The sequence below is a fragment of the Lepidochelys kempii genome, chromosome 8 (assembly GCF_965140285.1).
Source record: "Lepidochelys kempii isolate rLepKem1 chromosome 8, rLepKem1.hap1, whole genome shotgun sequence".
Taxonomy (NCBI): Eukaryota; Metazoa; Chordata; order Testudines; family Cheloniidae; genus Lepidochelys; species Lepidochelys kempii.
Genome location: NC_136387.1, coordinates 99,690,278 through 99,711,050, shown reverse-complemented (window position 1 = coordinate 99,711,050; position 20,773 = coordinate 99,690,278). Strand labels below are relative to the sequence as shown.

At 42.0% G+C, this 20,773-nt stretch overlaps 1 protein-coding gene across 1 annotated transcript in view; it reads right to left on the bottom strand.

Annotated features, from left to right (window-relative positions):
• Positions 1 to 20,773, bottom strand: part of AGBL4 (AGBL carboxypeptidase 4) — a 1,393,122-nt gene that overhangs the window by 708,733 nt on the left and 663,616 nt on the right. The window lies entirely within an intron of this gene.

The following is a 20,773-nucleotide window of genomic DNA, read 5'->3' as shown; positions in this document are numbered from 1 at the left end:
CTGCAATTGACAAAACTGTGCCAGAGTAGAAGTTCCTTATATTCCGGCCTCAGGGCATGAACACTGCTGCTGCCTCACTCTAGGTGTGGCTTTGTCTACATTGGACTTTTGTCGGTAAAACTTTTGTCTTTCAAGGGTGTGAAAAAAACACACATCCCGAATGCCAAAAGTTTTACCGACGGAAAGCACTGGTATGAGCAGCGCTTTGTTGGCAGGAGAGCTCTCCTGCCAACAAAGCTACCGCCTCTCGTTGGGGATAGAATGTTTTTGTTAGCAGGAGAGCTCTCTCCTGCCAACAGAGAGTGTCTACACTGTGCACCTTTTAGCAGCATGGCTGTAGCGGCACTGCTGTGCCACTAAAAGATGCATAATGTAGACATAGCCTTTATGCCTCTTTCCCGACTAAGCCCCAGAGTGATTCACAAACCAGGGGAAAATAGGCTTTCAGACACATAAGTCACATGTGGGGCCCAACAGGGAAGGTGTGTTCAGAGGCCGTTCATTGGTGTGGGTACCATTCAAAATCTGGCTGAGGAGGTGGTGGTGGTACTCACCTTATAACTTTCAGGCCAGTAGTTAGAGCACTTGCCTGGAATATGGGAGATCCAGGTTTATTGCCTCCTCTCTGCCAAACAGGGCGAAAGGATTTGAACAGGAGTCTTACCCTCTCAGGAGAGGTGCTTTAACTACTATGGGAGACCCACTATTCTGATGTAGGCCTCCCTCAGTCTGCCCTGTTGAAGCTGTTCCATTGTGGATAAACAATGAAAGAGTGATTGGAGCCAGGGCACTGGACCTAGGGTGACCCACCTCCCAGGTGGATGCCCTAACAAGAGGACTATAAAGTTATTCTCTCTTTCTCTCTGGCCCAGTGATTATTTTAATATTTATCCACAATGGAACAGTCATTGGACCAGGGAAATACTGCAGCTTTTCAAACAAACGTAGATATTGAAGCTTCCTGATACAGTTTTTCAGAAATGCCTAAGAGTTACATCCAGTGGCTACCAAGTAGATAGCCCTTTTTATATAAGACATGTGAGACCATTTCATTTCAGCCCTAAAGCGATGGTCATACTATACAGTAGAAGTTGGAAATCTTTGAAGGCCTTTCAATCTACAGGTCTCTTCTCTGGAGAACATGAGCTATTCTAGAAGGCTTTCAAGCACCACAGCTCATGGCTTTCTCCACAAGAAAAACTGGAGGACAATGGGAGAATTTTCCAGGATTATAGACTTCTCCAAGACTTAGAGGTTCATCAGGTGACTGGAATTTATCTCACCTCTCCCCAAGGGGCAGCACACCCACACAAGGCTGCCAAGTCCTGCATCAGACAGGACAGAGTTGCTTGAGGCAGTCAAGCTGTGATGTGGATGGAATGGAACATCTGGCATGGAACCAGATAGCATACAGTCATTATGCTGTATATCTAGCCATGCTGCAAGGAGCACAGAGATGCTTCAAGTCCCCAAGCTCTGTTCAGGACATTCAGCACTTCTCCTTCATCCACACTAGTCTTCCATACAAGTAAGCAACAAGAAAGGGGATTGATTCACACAAACTCAGAAAAAGGGAGCTTTATGTGAGGGCCAGTTGAGCAATGAGCTTTGCTCCTTTCTGTCAGCATGATCTTCTATGAGCTATGAGGAAGAAGAGTAAGTCTGCCTCAAATGCACCTTTGATCCCTCGATGTAAGGACAGCTAGGGAATATGCCAACTAAGTATACTAGAGGAAGCAGAGTGCAGTGCTTGATGGTAAGACACCGACTAGCAGATTCCATTTCAATTAAAGTTTCAGTTTCAACTGACAACTCCGAAAGATACCAACAGTGTGGGGAAAAAGGAATACGTGAGACAACAATATTCGAAATAGACACACGACAGAGAAATAATGTGCAGGCTGTTTGAGTTTTAAACAGATTCACACAACACAAAATTGGTTTCCTTTTTATTATTTTAGTAGACAGAACTGATGGGGAAAATATATAATTATATAAAATGATTCAGCTCCTTAAGAAACATCAGGAAAATTTGAAAAGTTAAATTGCCTTTGTTTTTTGGGTTTTTTTTATAACTGATACTGAAGCAACAGCCAGGGGGAGCTGCTCTACTGGTCAGAGGTTAAAGGCACTGACAGAAGGTCTAGGCACTTCTACATCCACTCATCAGAGGCAAAATGTGACACCTGCTAATTAGAGGGGCTGAGTTAGCTGCCCTAGAATTCTAAAGCGATGGGATTTCCCACCAGTCATGAGCTGAGTGCATGGATGCAAGAGTGGGGATCTATTACAACTGGTATTGTTGGTGCAAATGAGCTACACTTCAGATCTATTTTCCCTGGGGTGTTGGAGAAGGGGGGACAGATGGCTGGATAATTTATACCATTTGGCCTGCAGTTACATTGAAAAAGAAAAGAAAGAGTGAGACAGAGACAGACATGAGTTACATATTTTTGGGCAAAATATAGTGAATTTAAACATAAATCTGCACAAGCAATGCCACGAGTAGGTGTTAGAAAATATTATAATGATGATTTCAGATAGCTGGGGTTGTGTGAAATCTTTGAGAAGGAATAAGAATGAACAATCTCAACACTCTGCACTTATTGTACAAATATCCCCATCTAAGGATCTCAAAATGCTCTCATAACCCTTAATCCATACTAATAGAGGAAAATACTTTTCACTTCTACAGACCCCTTCCATTTTAGGATCTTAAAATGCTCTAGTATTAGTGAATTTATTCTCTCAGCAGCCCCAGAGAAGGAAACAAACAATTTGAGGTTTTGGCCCGTATAGTATTCTCAACAGTGGTCAGATTCTGGAGATTTCAAATGAGACACCAATGTACAGTTTTCAGAAATGCTAAGCACCTGTGATTTCAGTTGTAGACAACGGGAGCAGCAAGTGCTTGGTATTTCTGAAAATTGGGCCCAAAATGTCTTAAAATTAGGCAACCAAAACTGGAAGTACCCAAAATTAGAGGCCACTTTCAAAATTTTGATCTCACTCACTTGCTCCAACTCATATAGTGAAGTCAGTGATGGAGCAGGCTTTGGAGTCCAGATTCCCAGTCCCTTGCTCTAACCACTAACTAACCCTCTCTCCTTTAATGGTATCCCTAGAACCGTGAATATTCAGAAGGTCTCTGGAAAAGCCAGTGTAATGCAGTCAGACAGAGGAATGAGAGATGCACAAAATCTAAATCTGTAAATATTCAAAAGCCACCATGCACATAGTACAAAGTTAAATATTTAAGGTCGGCAGAGAGCTCACTGCTGCCAGTGACCTTCTTTCAAAAGGGAAGGCCAACCTCAAAACCCCATTATGGGGACTGAGTGTGTTTGTGTTCATCATATGTATAAATACACTCAGATCTGCCAGCCAAGTTTGTGGAACGTTTACAGTAGCTCTTAGTAGATCCTGTCTGTAACATTTCAACCTTTCTGGAGAACTGCCAGTGTTTGTACAGTAAACATTCTCATTTACCAAAAGGAAAAAAAAATTAAAAAGTAAAGCATGACAGGATTTAATGCCTAGGCCCCACATAGGCAGCAGTGCAGCAATGGTTACCTAGCAACCAGCAGGAAGTGTGTCAGAATGAGAGGGACTCTACTCTGTGCAGCTCGGCGTTACTGGAGCAGCTAATGTTATAGGGAGTCTCTTTCTCTTGACCAGGCAGATTGGCATGAGGTTCTGGCTGCAACAGCCAACTGAAGGCTTTTTCTTTTTTTAAAAGTGGTAGAAAAAAGTGTTATGTTCTGAGATTGCGCTGTGACTGCTATAAAATGTCAGCACTGCTTTGATTGATTCAAATCCTGTTGTATTTACGCAGAAAGTCCTAATGCAACTTGGTGTGCGTTGGGAAAGAGGGTCGGAAAAAGGAACCCTTAAGAATAATGGAAAACTTTAGAAGTGTTTGAAAATAGATGCTGAATAGGTTGTTTTCACAGCTCATACACCAGGAGAAAGACAGACGCCTACCTTTGTTCATTTGGTTTTGGGTGTTGGTGCACAAAAGATCTAAGGGCCAGATTTGGATCGCTCATTCAACTGTTTCAGAGTAACAGCCGTGTTAGTCTGTCTTTGCAAAAAGAAAAGGAGTACTTGTGGCACCTTAGAGACTAACCAATTTATTTGAGCATGAGCTTTTGTGAGCTACAGCTCACTTCATCGGATGAAGCTCACGAAAGCTTATGCTCAAATAAATTGGTTAGTCTCTAAGGTGCCACAAGTACTCCTTTTCTTCATTCAACTGTGTAAATTCAGAGAAACTCCATTGATTGGAGTGGAGTTGCTCTGAATTTACAATGTTGGAATAGAGATCGGAATTAGGTTTTAAATCTCAGCCATTTTTTATAGATCTAAAAAAAATCCAAAAGAAAAATAATAAATGAGTTGTGAGCACCTTAGATACATCTCCAGCACTGGAGGTTTTTATTCAGTGGACTTTTAATTTGTTTTCACAGCGGTTTGAACAAATTGAATTTGTTAATTAAAGCGGTAAAATGAAATGCTGAACATTATTGACTAGATGCTAATTACATTAGGAGAGATATCGGGGAAGGGAGGGGTCCTTGTTTTCAATAGCCAGCACAAATCATATTAAGAGAGACAAGTGATCGGTCTGATACCAAACTCTGCAGGGAAAAAGCTGTTTACATGGTGTGATCTAATGTTTATCGTTCATGATCTTCAATTGACAATACCAAAGGAAACACGATTACTGCAGCACACTACTGTACCTCTTTACAAATTTATCTCTGGTTTATAACATTCACTTAGCAGAGGTCACCTCCCAATTAAAGGCAATGATGCACAGTGTGCTAATCGGGAAGGACATTATTTTAAAGTTGTCTTTGTGAAAATGTGGGGATTCACATTCCATTTCAGAAAAACCTTCCAGTCCCTCGTGTCCTGGTTTTTAGGACTGTAAAATGTAACACCAGTGAGTCAGGCCAGAAAAGTTCATTTATTGTCTTCTTCCTCTCGTCATATGAAAACGAAAAGTTTTAGCAACCCCCTTTTCATCATTAGCCTTATCCAGGGAAAAGACTGGAATTTCACATTTCAGCCCGTTTAATGTACTGCGAGTCCCTGCCTTACACTGTCAACACCAGTTATACAAATTCTGCCACTGGAATCTACGGCCTGGTCTACACTGGGTGGGGGTGGAGATCGATCTAAGTTATGCAACATCAGCTACCTGAATAACTGAATAACGTAGCTGAAGTTGACGTACTTAGATCTACTTACTGCAGTGTCTTCACTGCGGTAAATCGATGGCTGACAGTCTCCCGTCGACTCCGCCTGTGCCTCTCGCCCTGGTGGATTACCGGAGTCAACAGGAGAGCGTTTGGAGGTCCATTTATCGCGTCTAGACTAGAGGAAGAAGGGACCGTTTTTAGATAGTCACTTTTCTTTCTCTTCATCATAAACTTATTATCATGTTCTATTTTTGAACACCGACAGTATGATCAGTGCTATACAGAACCAAAGGAGATGCGGACAAGAACTTGGAGTTTGCAGTTTAAGAGGAATTAAGACTCTTCTGCCCATAAATACATTGTAAACAACAGATAACATTCCATTAAACTAAAAAGAAACAAAGAGCAATTGTAATACAGAGAATTACGTTTGAAGCTCATTCAGAGTGGAGAATACATGCCTTTTCTACTCAGGATTCCCAGCCAACAGGTGGAAATAAAATGATAAAGGCTGATAAATGCGAATGAAATAAACCAGAACAACCATTTCAATTTCTGAGAAATAGGGAGCGAGCACAAAAATATAAACAACCCTCAGTAACACCACAACCAACTCCAAAAGAATGCATTGCAACCTGCATCAGTTTAAGCACCAAGAACAACAGAGCCCCAAGCATACAAAGTGATAAATTAAAGGTTTTCAACTCCCTGGCTTGTTGAAAGTATCTTAATAGGGACTGTTGAGAAAACAAACAAATACTCTTTCTGTGAGCTACAAAGGGCACATGCTTTGTCATCCTTTCTAATCTCTATAAAGTGACTGGTCTAAACAGCATATTTGTTTTTATATTCTTTTGGTGCATTGAGTGCCTGAGTGCACAGCCAGGTTACACTGCTCACACTGCTAAGGCCCTAATATTGCAAACATTTCCTCATGTGAGTAACTTTATGCACGCAAAGTAGTCTCATTGAACTCTCGTGCATAAGGGCTTGTAAGTTTGATGCTTCACGTACAATAGGCACTTGTACTCATCAGAAGTACACAGTGTGACGGGTTGGATCACAGAAACCCCTTGAGAGCTGCCACCTGATGCGCCAAGACTACTTCTGCTCCTGCTTTCCTGCCTTGTTAGCTTAGGTCTTCAGTGCCCTGCCTGGTTTGAGCCAGACATGCTAGCCTGCTGCACACCCAGACCCACGTCTGAACTACGTCCCCTAACAGCTGTAGGCTTAACTGAAAGCAGCTTACAGAAGTGTGCCTGTCCTTGACACTCAGATGCCCAACTCCCAATGGGGCCCAAACCCGTTAGGAGTTGGGCATCCGTTTTACGCCGTATAAAGCTTATACGGGGTAAACTCATAAATTGTTTGCCCGATTTAATACTGATAGGGAGATATGCACAGCTGTTTGCTCCCCTTCCCACAGTATTAATACATACTCTGGGTTAATTAATAAGTAAAAAGTGATTTATTAAACACAGAAAGTAGGATTTAAGTGGTTCCAATTAGTAACAGACAGAACAACGTGAATTACCAAGCAAAATAAAATAAAACCCGCAAGTCTATGGCTAATAAAACTGAATACAGACAAAACCTCACCAGTTCCAGTAAGCTTCCTTTTACAGACTAATCTCCTTCTAGTCCGGGTCCAGCAATCACTCACACCCCCTGTAGTTACTGTCTTTTGTTCCAGTTTCCTTCAGGTATCCTTGGGGGTGGAGAGGTTATCTCCTTAGCCAGCTGAAGACAAAATGGAGGGGTCTGCCACGGGCTTAAATAGACTTTCTCTTGTGGGTGGAGACCCCCTCCTTTCTCCTATGCAAAGTCCAACTCCAAGATGGAGTTCTGGAGTCACCTGGGCAAGTCACATGTCCATGCATGACTCACAGTTTTTACAGGCAAAAGCCATTGCCCACCTTTCAGAGTGGTATCTTGAATGTCTCCAAGAATGTCTCCAAGAAGACTTCTTATGTGGATTGGAGCATTCCAAGATGCATTGTTCCTTAAGTGCTTCTTGATTGAGCACTTAACTTTGCAAATTCCTTTCTCCAGGAACTGACCAAATGCTCTACTAAGGTTATTTAGAAATCAAGCCAGTACACGGCCAATATTCATAACTTTGAATACAAAAATGATACATGCATACAAATAGGATGAATATATTCAGTAGATCATAACCTTTACATGGATATGTTACATGGCATATGTAGCATAGAGCATATTCCATTTATGTCATATATATTCATAAGCATATTTCCATCCAGCCTTATGCGGGGCACCATCACAGAACAATTTTTAAAAATTTACTTTGAGTTGTAAGAATAATCATTTGGAGACTGATGCTGCCACCCTCACCCCCGTAGTAATGCCGTTCCATTATTTGATTCAATGTTGGTCCAAAATCGTTCTGGAACACCAATACAATAAGAGCTAAACGTTCCTTTTACAAGTTCCCTTCCATCATTATTTTCAACACCAGCTTTTATGTCAGAGATTGACCCAAAATCCACATGTATCTAGAGACAGGTAGGAAATATGTACCTAAAAATAAGCCTATCAAATGATCTCTCTCTGAGGTAACTGTATCCTCCCATACACCCTGCCCTCTGCTTGATCCCATCCCTTGCTGTGATTTATCTAATTTAGACTGTATACATAAGACAAAGATTTGTGATTTTTAGTTGTCTCTTATAGCCTCATACACAACAAAGGCATTTTGCTCAGTCATTTGGGAATGGGATGGGGATAAGGGTTGGATGGGGTTGTTTATTGGCATGGGTGAACTATAAATTAGGAAAAAGAAAAGGAGTACTTGTGGCACCTTAGAGACTAACCAATTTATTTGAGCATGAGCTTTCGTGAGCTACAGCTCACTTCATCGGATGCATACCGTGGAAACTGCAGCAGACTTTATATATACACAGAGAATATGAAACAATACCTCCTCCCACCCCACTGTCCTGCTGGTAATAGCTTATCTAAAGTGATCATCAGGTGGGCCATTTCCAACACAAATCCAGGTTTTCTCACCCTCCACCCCCCCACACAAATTCACTCTCCTGCTGGTGATAGCCCATCCAAAGTGACAACTCTTTACACAATGTGCATGATAATCAAGTTGGGCTATTTCCTGCACAAATCCAGGTTTTCTCACATCCCCCCCACCCCCATACACACACAAACTCACTCTCCTGCTGGTAATAGCTCATCCAAACTGACCACTCTCCAAGTTTAAATCCAAGTTAAACCAGAACATCTGGGGGCGGAGGGGGTAGGAAAAAACAAGAGGAAACAGGCTACCTTGCATAATGACTTAGCCACTCCCAGTCTCTATTTAAGCCTAAATTAATAGTATCCAATTTGCAAATGAATTCCAATTCAGCAGTTTCTCGCTGGAGTCTGGATTTGAAGTTTTTTTGTTTTAAGATAGCGACCTTCATGTCTGTGATTGCGTGACCAGAGAGATTGAAGTGTTCTCCGACTGGTTTATGAACGTTATAATTCTTGACATCTGATTTGTGTCCATTTATTCTTTTACGTAGAGACTGTCCAGTTTGACCAATGTACATGGCAGAGGGGCATTGCTGGCACATGATGGCATATATCACATTGGTGGATGTGCAGGTGAACGAGCCTCTGATAGTGTGGCTGATGTTATTAGGCCCTGTGATGGTGTCCCCTGAATAGATATGTGGGCACAATTGGCAACGGGCTTTGTTGCAAGGATAAGTTCCTGGGTTAGTGGTTCTGTTGTGTGGTATGTGGTTGTTGATGAGTATTTGCTTCAGGTTGAGGGGCTGTCTGTAGGCAAGGACTGGCCTGTCTCCCAAGATTTGTGAGAGTGTTGGGTCATCCTTTAGGATAGGTTGTAGATCCTTAATAATGCGTTGGAGGGGTTTTAGTTGGGGGCTGAAGGTGACGGCTAGTGGCGTTCTGTTATTTTCTTTGTTAGGCCTGTCCTGTAGTAGGTAACTTCTGGGAACTCTTCTGGCTCTATCAATCTGTTTCTTTACTTCTGCAGGTGGGTATTGTAGTTGTAAGAAAGCTTGACAGAGATCTTGTAGGTGTTTGTCTCTGTCTGAGGGGTTGGAGCAAATGCGGTTGTATCGCAGAGCTTGGCTGTAGACGATGGATCGTGTGGTGTGGTCAGGGTGAAAGCTGGAGGCATGCAGATAGGAATAGCGGTCAGTAGGTTTCCTGTATAGGGTGGTGTTTATGTGACGATTGTTTATTAGCACTGTAGTGTCCAGGAAGTGGATCTCTTGTGTAGACTGGACCAGGCTGAGGTTGGTGGTGGGATGGAAATTGTTGAAATCATGGTGGAATTCCTCAAGGGCTTCTTTTCCATGGGTCCAGATGATGAAGATGTCATCAATATAGCGCAAGTAGAGTAGGGGCTTTAGGGGACGAGAGCTGAGGAAGCGTTGTTCTAAATCAGCCATAAAAATGTTGGCATACTGTGGGGCCATGCGGGTACCCATAGCAGTGCCGCTGATCTGAAGGTATACATTGTCCCCAAATGTGAAATAGTTATGGGTAAGGACAAAGTCACAAAGTTCAGCCACCAGGTTAGCCGTGACATTATCGGGGATAGTGTTCTTGACGGCTTGTAGTCCATCTTTGTGTGGAATGTTGGTGTAGAGGGCTTCTACATCCATAGTGGCCAGGATGGTGTTATCAGGAAGATCACCGATGGATTGAAGTTTCCTCAGGAAGTCAGTGGTGTCTCGAAGGTAGCTGGGAGTGCTGGTAGCGTAGGGCCTGAGGAGGGAGTCTACATAGCCAGATAATCCTGCTGTCAGGGTGACAATGCCTGAGATGATGGGGCGCCCAGGATTTCCAGGTTTATGGATCTTGGGTAGTAGATAGAATATCCCAGGTCGGGGTTCCAGGGGTGTGTCTGTGCGGATTTGATCTTGTGCTTTTTCAGGAAGTTTCTTGAGCAAATGCTGTAGTTGCTTTTGGTAACTCTCAGTGGGATCATAGGGTAATGGCTTGTAGAAACTTGTGTTGGAGAGCTGCCGAGCAGCCTCTTGTTCATATTCCAACCTATTCATGATGACAACAGCACCTCCTTTGTCAGCCTTTTTGATTATGATGTCAGAGTTGTTTCTGAGGCTGTGGATGGCATTGCGTTCCGCATGGCTGAGGTTATGGGGCAAGTGATGCTGCTTTTCCACAATTTCAGCCTGTGCACGTCGGCGGAAGCACTCTATGTAGAAGTCCAGTCTGCTGTTTCGACCTTCAGGAGGAGTCCACCTAGAATCCCTCTTTCTGTAGTGTTGGTAGGGAGACCTCTGTGGATTAGTATGCTGTTCAGAGGTATTTTGGAAATATTCCTTGAGTCGTCAAGCTTTCTTACAACTACAATACCCACCTGCAGAAGTAAAGAAACAGATTGATAGAGCCAGAAGAGTTCCCAGAAGTTACCTACTACAGGACAGGCCTAACAAAGAAAATAACAGAACGCCACTAGCCATCACCTTCAGCCCCCAACTAAAACCCCTCCAACGCATTATTAAGGATCTACAACCTATCCTAAAGGATGACCCAACACTCTCACAAATCTTGGGAGACAGGCCAGTCCTTGCCTACAGACAGCCCCGCAACCTGAAGCAAATACTCACCAACAACCACATACCACACAACAGAACCACTAACCCAGGAACTTATCCTTGCAACAAAGCCCGTTGCCAATTGTGCCCACATATCTATTCAGGGGACACCATCACAGGGCCTAATAACATCAGCCACACTATCAGAGGCTCGTTCACCTGCACATCCACCAATGTGATATATGCCATCATGTGCCAGCAATGCCCCTCTGCCATGTACATTGGTCAAACTGGACAGTCTCTACGTAAAAGAATAAATGGATACAAATCAGATGTCAAGAATTATAACATTCATAAACCAGTCGGAGAACACTTCAATCTCTCTGGTCACGCAATCACAGACATGAAGGTCACCATCTTAAAACAAAAAAACTTCAAATCCAGACTCCAGCGAGAAACTGCTGAATTGGAATTCATTTGCAAATTGGATACTATTAATTTAGGCTTAAATAGAGACTGGGAGTGGCTAAGTCATTATGCAAGGTAGCCTGTTTCCTCTTGTTTTTTCCTACCCCCCCCCCCAGATGTTCTGGTTTAACTTGGATTTAAACTTGGAGAGTGGTCAGTTTGGATGAGCTATTACCAGCAGGAGAGTGAGTTTGTGTGTGTATGGGGGTGGGGGGAATGTGAGAAAACCTGGATTTGTGCAGGAAATAGCCCAACTTGATTATCATGCACATTGTGTAAAGAGTTGTCACTTTGGATGGGCTATCACCAGCAGGAGAGTGAATTTGTGTGGGGGGGTGGAGGGTGAGAAAACCTGGATTTGTGCTGGAAATGGCCCACCTGATGATCACTTTAGATAAGCTATTACCAGCAGGACAGTGGGGTGGGAGGAGGTATTGTTTCATATTCTCTGTGTATATATAAAGTCTGCTGCAGTTTCCACGGTATGCATCCGATGAAGTGAGCTGTAGCTCACGAAAGCTCATGCTCAAATAAATTGGTTAGTCTCTAAGGTGCCACAAGTACTTCTTTTCTTTTTGTGAATACAGACTAACATGGCTGTTACTCTGAAACTTATAAATTAGGAGTACCTAATTATAGAATCATAGAATTGTAGGACTGGAAGGGACCTCAAGAAGTCATCTAGTGCAGTCCCTGGCACTCATGGCAGGACTAAGTATTATCTAGACCATCCCTGACAGGTGTTTGTCTAACCCGCTCTTAAAAATCTCGTGACAGAGATTCCACAACCTCCTTAGGCAATTTATACCTGTGCTTAACCACCCTGACAGTTAGGAAGTTTTTCCTAATGTCCAACCTAAACCTCCCTTGCTGCAATTTAAGCCCATTGCTTCTTGTCCTATCCTAAGAGATTAAAGAGAACATTTTTCTCCCTCCTCCTTGTAACAATCTTTTATGCACTTGAAAATTGTTATGTCCCCTCTCAGTCTTCTCCAGACTAAACAAACCAATTTTTTCAATCTTCCCTTATAGGTCATATTTTCCAAACCTTTAATCATTTGTGTTCCTCTTCTCTGACTTTCCCCAATTAGTCCACATCTTTCTTGAAATGTGGTGGCCAGAACTGGACACAATACTCCTGTTGAGACCTAATCAGCATGGAGTAGAGTGGAAAAATTACTTCTTGTCTTGCTTAAAACACTCCTGCTAATACATCCCAGAATTATGTTTGCTTTCTTGCAACAGTGTTACACTGTTGACTCATATTTAGCTTGTGACCCCCAAATCCCTTTCCGCAGTACTCCTTCCTAGGCAGTCATTTCCCATTTTGTATGTGTACAACTGATTGATCCTTCCTAAGTGGAGTACTTTGCATTTGTCCTTATTGAATATCATCCTATTTACTTCAGACCATTTCTCCAGTTTGTCCAGACCATTTTGAATTTTAATCATATCCTCCAAAGCACTTGCAATCCCTCCCAGCTTGGTATCACCTGCAAACTTCATAAGTGTATTGTCTATGACATTATCTAAATCATTGATAAGATATTGAACAGAACCAGACCCAGAACTGATCCCTGCGGGACCCCACTTGATATATCCTTCCAGCATGACTGTGAACCATTGATCACTACTCTCTGGGAATAATTTTCCAACCAGTTATGCACCCACCTTATAGTAACTCCATCTAGGTTGTATTTCCCTGAGAAGGTCGTGCGAAGGTCATGCGAGAAATTATCAAAAGCCTTACTACATCTACCGCTTCCCCACATCCACAAGGCTTGATACCCTGCCAAAGAGAGCTATTAGGTCAGTTTGACATGATTTGTTTTTGACAAATCCATGTTGACTGTTACTTATCCCCTTATTATCTTCTAGGTGTTTGCAAATTGATTGCTTAATTATTTGTTTCATTATCTTTCCAAGTACTGAAGGTAAGCTGACTGGTCTATAATTCCCCAGGTTGTCTTTATTTCCCTTTTTACAGATTGGCACTATATTTGCCCTTTTCCAGTCCTCTGGAATCTCTCCTGTCTTCCATGACTTTTCAAAGATAATCACTAATGGCTCAGATATCTCCTCAATCTGCTCCTTGATTATTCTAGGATGTATTTCATCAGGTCATGATGACTTGAAGACATCTAACTTGTCTAAGTAAATTTTAACTTGTTCTTTACCTATTTTAGCCTCTGATCCTACCTCATTTTCACTGGCATTCACTATGTTAAACATCCAATTGCTACTAACCGTTTTGGTGAAATTATAATTATATGGAGAGAAGCAGTCACAGTGGTTTACTCTGATTATTTTATTACCCTGCATTTTAGGCTTTGGACAGGGCAGCCCAGGTTTAGCATTGGTGCTTCTTGTATATACATATTCGTCTTACCCAAAACCACCTTGTCTGAAAACCCTTATTATTTTAAATTGGGTTGTGATAACCCAGGTTCATCATTTACAATAACAATTCCTTAACCTCTTTTTTCTAGTTAAATATCACACTTCCCATTCCAGTCTGGTAAATATGATTCTACTTATGTGTAACTAAATATGTTAATATCTAGCCATCCATAGTGGTTCTTCTATAGCGCCACTGACCTGCTTCTGCTCTGTTGGTAGCTTTACTCTTCAGGATTGCATAAAGCAGTGTTTTAGAATCTGCCTTACCATAACAGATTATGCACAACAGTTGGTACTATGTATTGGCCTGCTCCCTTTGAAGTCACTGGGAGTTTTCTCACTGATTTAAATTGACACAGAGTCATACCCTAAATTAACATTATTGACCTACAGCAAAATGATAGAACTGCATATAACATTTGGAAACAGAAAAGGCTGTATGTCCATGGAATCATCTCCAATCTCTCAAAGGCAGAAAATAAATGTTAATAATGTAAGTTATTTGCAGTTCCAAACTTTATATAAACTTTGCACATGACAAAGTGATGTTTAAACTAGATTTAATGATCAAGGCCAAGACAATGTAACAAATGAAGAATTAATAAACTATAATATAATGCAGACAATGCCTATAAAGAAAGGTTATTACAAATAATGCCTTTCCTGTGTGCGCACGCGCACGCACGCACAGACTTACAAAATGCAGGACTGTGGCTTAATGAAACAATTTAGCCCTATGTTTGGTTGAAAGAAATAATAAATTCACCACAGATAGTAAGTGAAATTCAGAAGGATTGGACATCTGCTTCTGAACCTGCTTGATATAGCAAGAACACAGTTTAATGCTGGCATACAAGCAAATCTAAGTGTACAGGACCTAATTAAAGGAGATGTGCTTTGAAAACAGACCTTAAAGTAATGGTTGACTTCTCTGTAAGAGATCTTGATAGTAGATGAGAAAGAAAGTAGAATATAAGTCTAAGATTGTGATAAGATAATGCCATTATCTGGCAGCCAACTCTGGTAAAAGTATAATTACGTTCAATAGCAACCTTATAAAAATTAAAGCTGTAGTAGCTCTTGAAAGGCCATGAGGATGATCCAGCTCTTGAGAGTTGGGCATTTATTTTTCAATTTCTAACTGTGAGCATATCTGACAAGCCCCCAGCATATTTTTAAGAATGAAAACCCAATGAAGTAGGAATATCAAAAGTAAACTGACTCTCACCTGACATAACTCAGTATCCTTCCCACAATGATCTGCACAAGTATAAACCTGAGTAGATGATCTATAAAACATAGATTAAGATAGTCTGGGTAAATCCCATTAGGTACAGTGGAGTTGCTCCTGATTTATAATTAATGTATCCATTTAGGATTTTTTATTGACACCTCCCAAATATTTTTTTAAAAAGACAATGATGTAAATGAACTCCTCGTGACTGAGCCAGTCTCTATCAGACTGCATCTCCTGCCAGCATTGTCTAGTTTTCTTCCTATTTCTGTCACAGGTTGTTCAAGAATGATGGTGATCTGTGAGGTGGCAGAGGACACTTTATTGATGTAGATGCTCTAACACTGGTCTGGAATGGTTGTAGCATTTCACTAAGTCTTCTACTCCTTGGCCAGGTCCAGTTGTCTCCAGTGCTACGAATGTCCTTTGCTGAGAGGGAAAGGGGGCTAGATGGAATATGACAGCCTCAGTTTCACAATTTGAAAGCTGATGGAGGCTTTGACAACATAACTTCCTTAAGGTCCTGAGGCTGCTCTGCACCTCCCTCTGTGGCTGCTGCCCCCTGCTTGGCAGGAGGGAGAGAGAAAGTGACTGAAGCTTGCATCTGCCCTATATAATTGGAACACTTAATGGAAACATATATAGCTTTTGATGTACAATTAAAAATGTAGTGATCAGAGTTTTTATTGGATAGTTTGCAAACTGTGTCAGAATGAGAGAGTCAAAATATTCAAGTTTCTAATTTTATAGATAAGGAGCCACGAAGAGCACAAAAAGGAAATGATAAATTCAAAGAAAATACTTTTGGAGAGGAGTTACAGGAGGAGGAGGAGGAGAGTTCACCAACTGGAGTGGGTTAAGAGAAGAGCTACGAGAATGACTAACAGACTGGAAAGCATGCCTGGTGTTGATGGACACTAGGAGCTTAATTTATGTAGCTTAACAAGAGAAGGCTAAGGGGTAACTTGATTACAATCTATAGGTACCGACCTGGGAAAAAATATTTGATAATGGGCTTTTCCACCTAGCAGAGGATGGTGTAATCTGTTCCAGTGGCTGGAAGTTGAAGCTAGAAAAATTAAGACTGAAAATAAAGCCTAAATGTTTAACAGTAAGAGTAATTACCATTGGAACAATTTACCAAGGGTCTTGGTGGATTCTCCATCACAAACAATTTTTAAATCAAGATTATTTGGGGGAAGTTCTATGGTGTGTGTTATACAGGAGATCATACTAGATGATCACAATGCTTTCTGGCCTTAAAATCCATTGAATCTATGACGACTAGTACTGTTGGGGTAAGTGACTGTGGTAATAATGTTTTTTGAGATAAAAGTTCATCTTAGGGAAGAATATCCATGTGTGAAGTTGACTTACTTTAAAAGGAAAAAATATAGAAAACAAGGAGCCAGAGCCCACCTAAGCGTTTTACACCACTATTGTCTGGGTGAGCTGCCACCTCCATTCCAGTCTGAGATTTAGGGTGCTGATCGATTTCCCTTTGTATTAAAGTAAGAGTATCTCTCTCTGCTGACTTTACCCTACCATTTTCTCAGCTTCAGGAATAAAGATCTCTGAAGCACACCCTTACTTAGGGGCTTGCATCACAGCTTTCAAAATGAACCAAACTAGGCTGGGGGAGTTGGCTATAAAATGCTTTAGGAACCAATTTTCCATTAGCTGTGGACTGACTTTTTAAAAATCATATAGCAAGGTCTGTTACCCACTGCAAGCAGGAGGTGCTTTGTATGGCATCAGGGGGTAGGGAGTACTTAAAGGGAGCAAAGCTTCATGGTTTTTCTTGTTCTTGAAATTATGTAGCACCCAGGTTCTTGGTTTGTCTTGCAAATCTCAAAGGCTGACCGGAGTCACCAGGGTCGAAAACCAGACACCTGGCAACCCTAAGCCTGAGTACTGCTGGGAAGAGTGGGTTGTGAATTTCACCCAAAGAAAGTACAGTACAATTTGTTGCTTGTTTTTTTTTTCTGTTGTAAATAGGTCTTAGATGAAGATAATAGATCTGTCTTTCACAAACAATTTAAGATTTGGTAAATATCGTGATGCATCCATTTCTCTCTCTGTCTTTTCTTGGGCCTGAATAGCTTAATTTATGTTGTGATTTTAACAAGTGAAAATAATTGACTCAGAGAGAGTTACCCTTCTTCATCCTTCTCACAGAAAATCATCTCTATTTGAAACCTCCAAATCGCGGAAAGTTATTGCATAGTCAGGATCAAACTGTGCCATTAGAGCAGGGGGGGAAGGGGAGAAAAAAGAGTACAGCTGCAGCCACCAGGCTTCTGCAGATGACTACCTTTGCTGGGCAGTTTGAAGAGGCTGTGAACAGAGCTGTGTGAATAATCACTGTTTCAGTTCACTGGCCGATCCAAAAAAAAAAAAAAAAGAATCCTTTCAGATTGACCCAAAACTAACTTCTTTTTTGTTTTCTTGAAAATAAAAAAAAAAAAAACAGAAAAAATCATTTTGGGTCTACCAAAACAATTTTTTTTCTCCATTTTGGGTATTTTAAACCACTTTTTAAATAAAAGAAAAGGAAATCAGGAAACAGAATTCTAGATTAGCAAGGGGAATAAGGCATGAGTCACAAAATAAAAGAGGAGGTGGTGCCCCCTCTCCCACAGTATTCTTGCCAGCAAGTTGAAGAAGTATGGGCTGGATGAATGGACGATAAGGTGGATAGAAAGTTGGCTAGATTGTCGGGCTCAACGGGTAGTGATCAATGGCTCTATGTCTAGTTGGCAGCCAATATCAAGTGGAGTGCCCCAAGGGTCGGTCCTGGGTCCGGTTTTGTTCAATATCTTCATTAATGATCTGGAGGATTGTGTGGATTGCATCCTCAGCAAGTTTGCAGATGACACTAAACTGGGAGGAGAGGTAGATACGCTGGAGGGTAGGGATAGGATACAGAGGGCCCTAGACAAATTAGAGGATTGGGCCAAAAGAAATCTGATGAGGTTCAACAAGGACAAGTGCAGAGTCCTGCACTTAGGACGGAAGAATCCCATGCACCGCTAAAGATAGCTCGGCAGCAGTTCTGCAGAAAAGGACCTAGGGGTTACGGTGGACAAGAAGCTGGATATGAGTCAACAGTGTGCCGTTGTTGCCAAGAAGGCCAAAGGCATTTTGGGATGTATAAGTAGGGGTGTTGCCAGCAGATCGAAGGACGTGATCGTTCCCCTCTATTCGACATTGGTGAGGCCTCATCTGGAGTACTGTGTCCAGTTTTGGGCCCCACACTACAAGAAGGATGTGGAAAAATTGGAAAACATCCAGCGGAGGGCAACAAAAATGATTAGGGGACTGGAACACATGACTTATGAGGAGAGGCTGAGGGAACTGGGATTGTTTAGTCTGCGGAAGAGAAGAACGAGGGGGGATTTGATAGCTGCTTTCAACTACCTGAAAGGGGGTTCCAAAGGGGATGAATCTACACTGTTCTCAGTGGTAGCAGAAGACAGAACCAGGAGTAATGGTCTCAAGTTGCAGTGGAGAAGGTTTAGGTTGGATATTAGGAAAAACTTTTTCACTAGGAGGGTGGTGAAACACTGGAATGTGTTATCCAGGGAGGTGGTAGAATCTCCTTCCTCAGAAGTTTTTAAGGTCAGGCTTGACAAAGCCCTGGCTGGGATGATTTAGTTGGGGATTGGTCCTGCTTTGAGCAGGGGGCTGGACTATATGACTTCCTGAGGTCCCTCCCAACCCTGATATTCTATGATTCTATGATTCCCTTATGCCCTATGGCCCAGTGGTTAGGGCAATCACACAGGATGTGGGACACCTGTGTCCAAGTCCCTCCTCTGCCTGATGTGGAACAGGGCTCTGAACCCAGGAGACTGCCCTCACCACAAAGTTATAAGGTGTTCTGGGGTGGGTCTTGCCTGTTGAAGCTGTTCCACTTTGCATGAAAAGCTTAAATATTCATTAGACCCTATTGCTTAGGGCACTCAACTGGTTTGCAGTCCCTGATCCAATAAATCTTTAGTATTTCATGCACAGTGGAATAGATTTAACAGGAGAGACCCACAGTCTAGTGGTTAGAGCACTCTCCTGAGATACCGAGGCCTGGTTTCAAATCTCTGTACCACATAAGGCAGTGGAGGGACTTGAACACACATCCCAGAGGAGTGTTCTAACCACTGGCCTATAAGGCATAAGGGCACCAGCACAACCTCCTCCTCCATTTTGTGAATGGCACTCAAGTCCCCTTCTGAATCTGTTTCCTCCCTTGCACATTTATTCTCTTTTTTCCCCCCGCTAAAACTATGTGGCACCTTTGACACGAATTCGTGAATAGTTTCAAGCCAAATGAAACTGTATTTTTCAGCAAATAAACTCTTCAGAAAAATTCACACAACTCTAGTTTTTAAGCCAGGAAATAGCTAGCATCCCAGAGACTGCTTGCAAGGAGTAGCCCCTGCACTCAAATGTTCAGGGACTGCCATTGTACCAGGCTTCTGCTGGGAGGGGATGACCACAGTACCATTCCCCACTTCGGCATCTCTGTGAGGGCTAGGATCAATCTGTGTTTTGTATTGTGAAGCAGCAGCGTTAACTTCAAGAGCAGGGGCTCTGGAAATGGTGATAAAAAGCGAGTAGCACCCATCTTACCTTCCCAAATGTGTCATAACTGTTTGATCCCCAACTTCCAATAATTCCTGAGAGTGGCCTAAGGATGTGAAGATGCTGACTGCATCTCCTCCAAAAAAGACACAGGTCAGGCCACAACAAAAGGCAATAAACTCAAATGCAAAATATGACCGGAAAAGTCTGAACCTTAAGTGCCTGAACAGCATAATGAATGTAGCACCTGCAGCAATTTGCTTCCTTTGAGACCTTCAGGAAAATGCATTTGATGGTCTGTCACTGAGTTCCTTCCTAGCAGTAGCCCACTTCATTGATAACTGAAGAGTTTACCATGACTGATGGGGCTCCTCACAGGAGAATCAGAATCAAATTAGCAAGGAGGAAAGGTACATCTCTTACCTCTGACTAAGGTGGTCCCCAGGTTTAGGGGCAGTCAAATTAACAGCACAAGGAAGCTTACTCAGTGATTACTTGGATTAAACCTAGCAAATATACACATTCAATACATCTACCGACACAGAACAAAAACTAAAGTCCATTTCTATTAACCCCCAAACCAGGAGTGTGAGGTTAAAACTCTGTTCTTAATCATTTTTCTATAAATTCAGTATAATACGTGCGGCTACCCCAATTCTAGGGATATCCTACAATGCAGCAGGTGACACTATAAACTCACCGTCCAATGGCCTGGGCGCATCCCTGTAATAACTGTGGCATCTTCTGCAACATAGAACACCACTGAATCACTAATGTGCCGCCCATTGCATCACAACTGGGTGATTTAAACTGGGAGACTGAACTTTGAATTTCTTTGATTTGCCATTCACTTGCTATGGGGTCTAAGATTCTTTCAGAGCTGATATTATGTCAGTGCATTCATTACAGTTTAGCTGAGGCCTGTGTATTGTTCTTCATATATATTCACAGCATACAGTAAACTTTAATAGCACCTCTGGAGCTGTTACACTGTATGCTGTAAATGGTTATTAACAATAGTGTTCATTCCATTGCATGTAATGGATTCATAATAGCAAAAGTATAGTGAAAATCTTATACTGTATTATGAAAAGTAGTTACTATGTAAAAGCAGCTTTTTAATCCTCAATACTCTAACTGTTTTAATTATTTTTTAAATATCAGTAGGTCCTGGTTCAGTAGCTTGTAAAATTATACAAACCAAAGCAGCCTTTAAGTCAAAGGAGCACAAAGTGTGTGCGCAAAGCTGGAGAATTTCCATGGGCCTGAGCATTCCCACAGATCCGCACATGTTGGGGAAGGGGAGCCCTCTATGCACAGATCTCCCC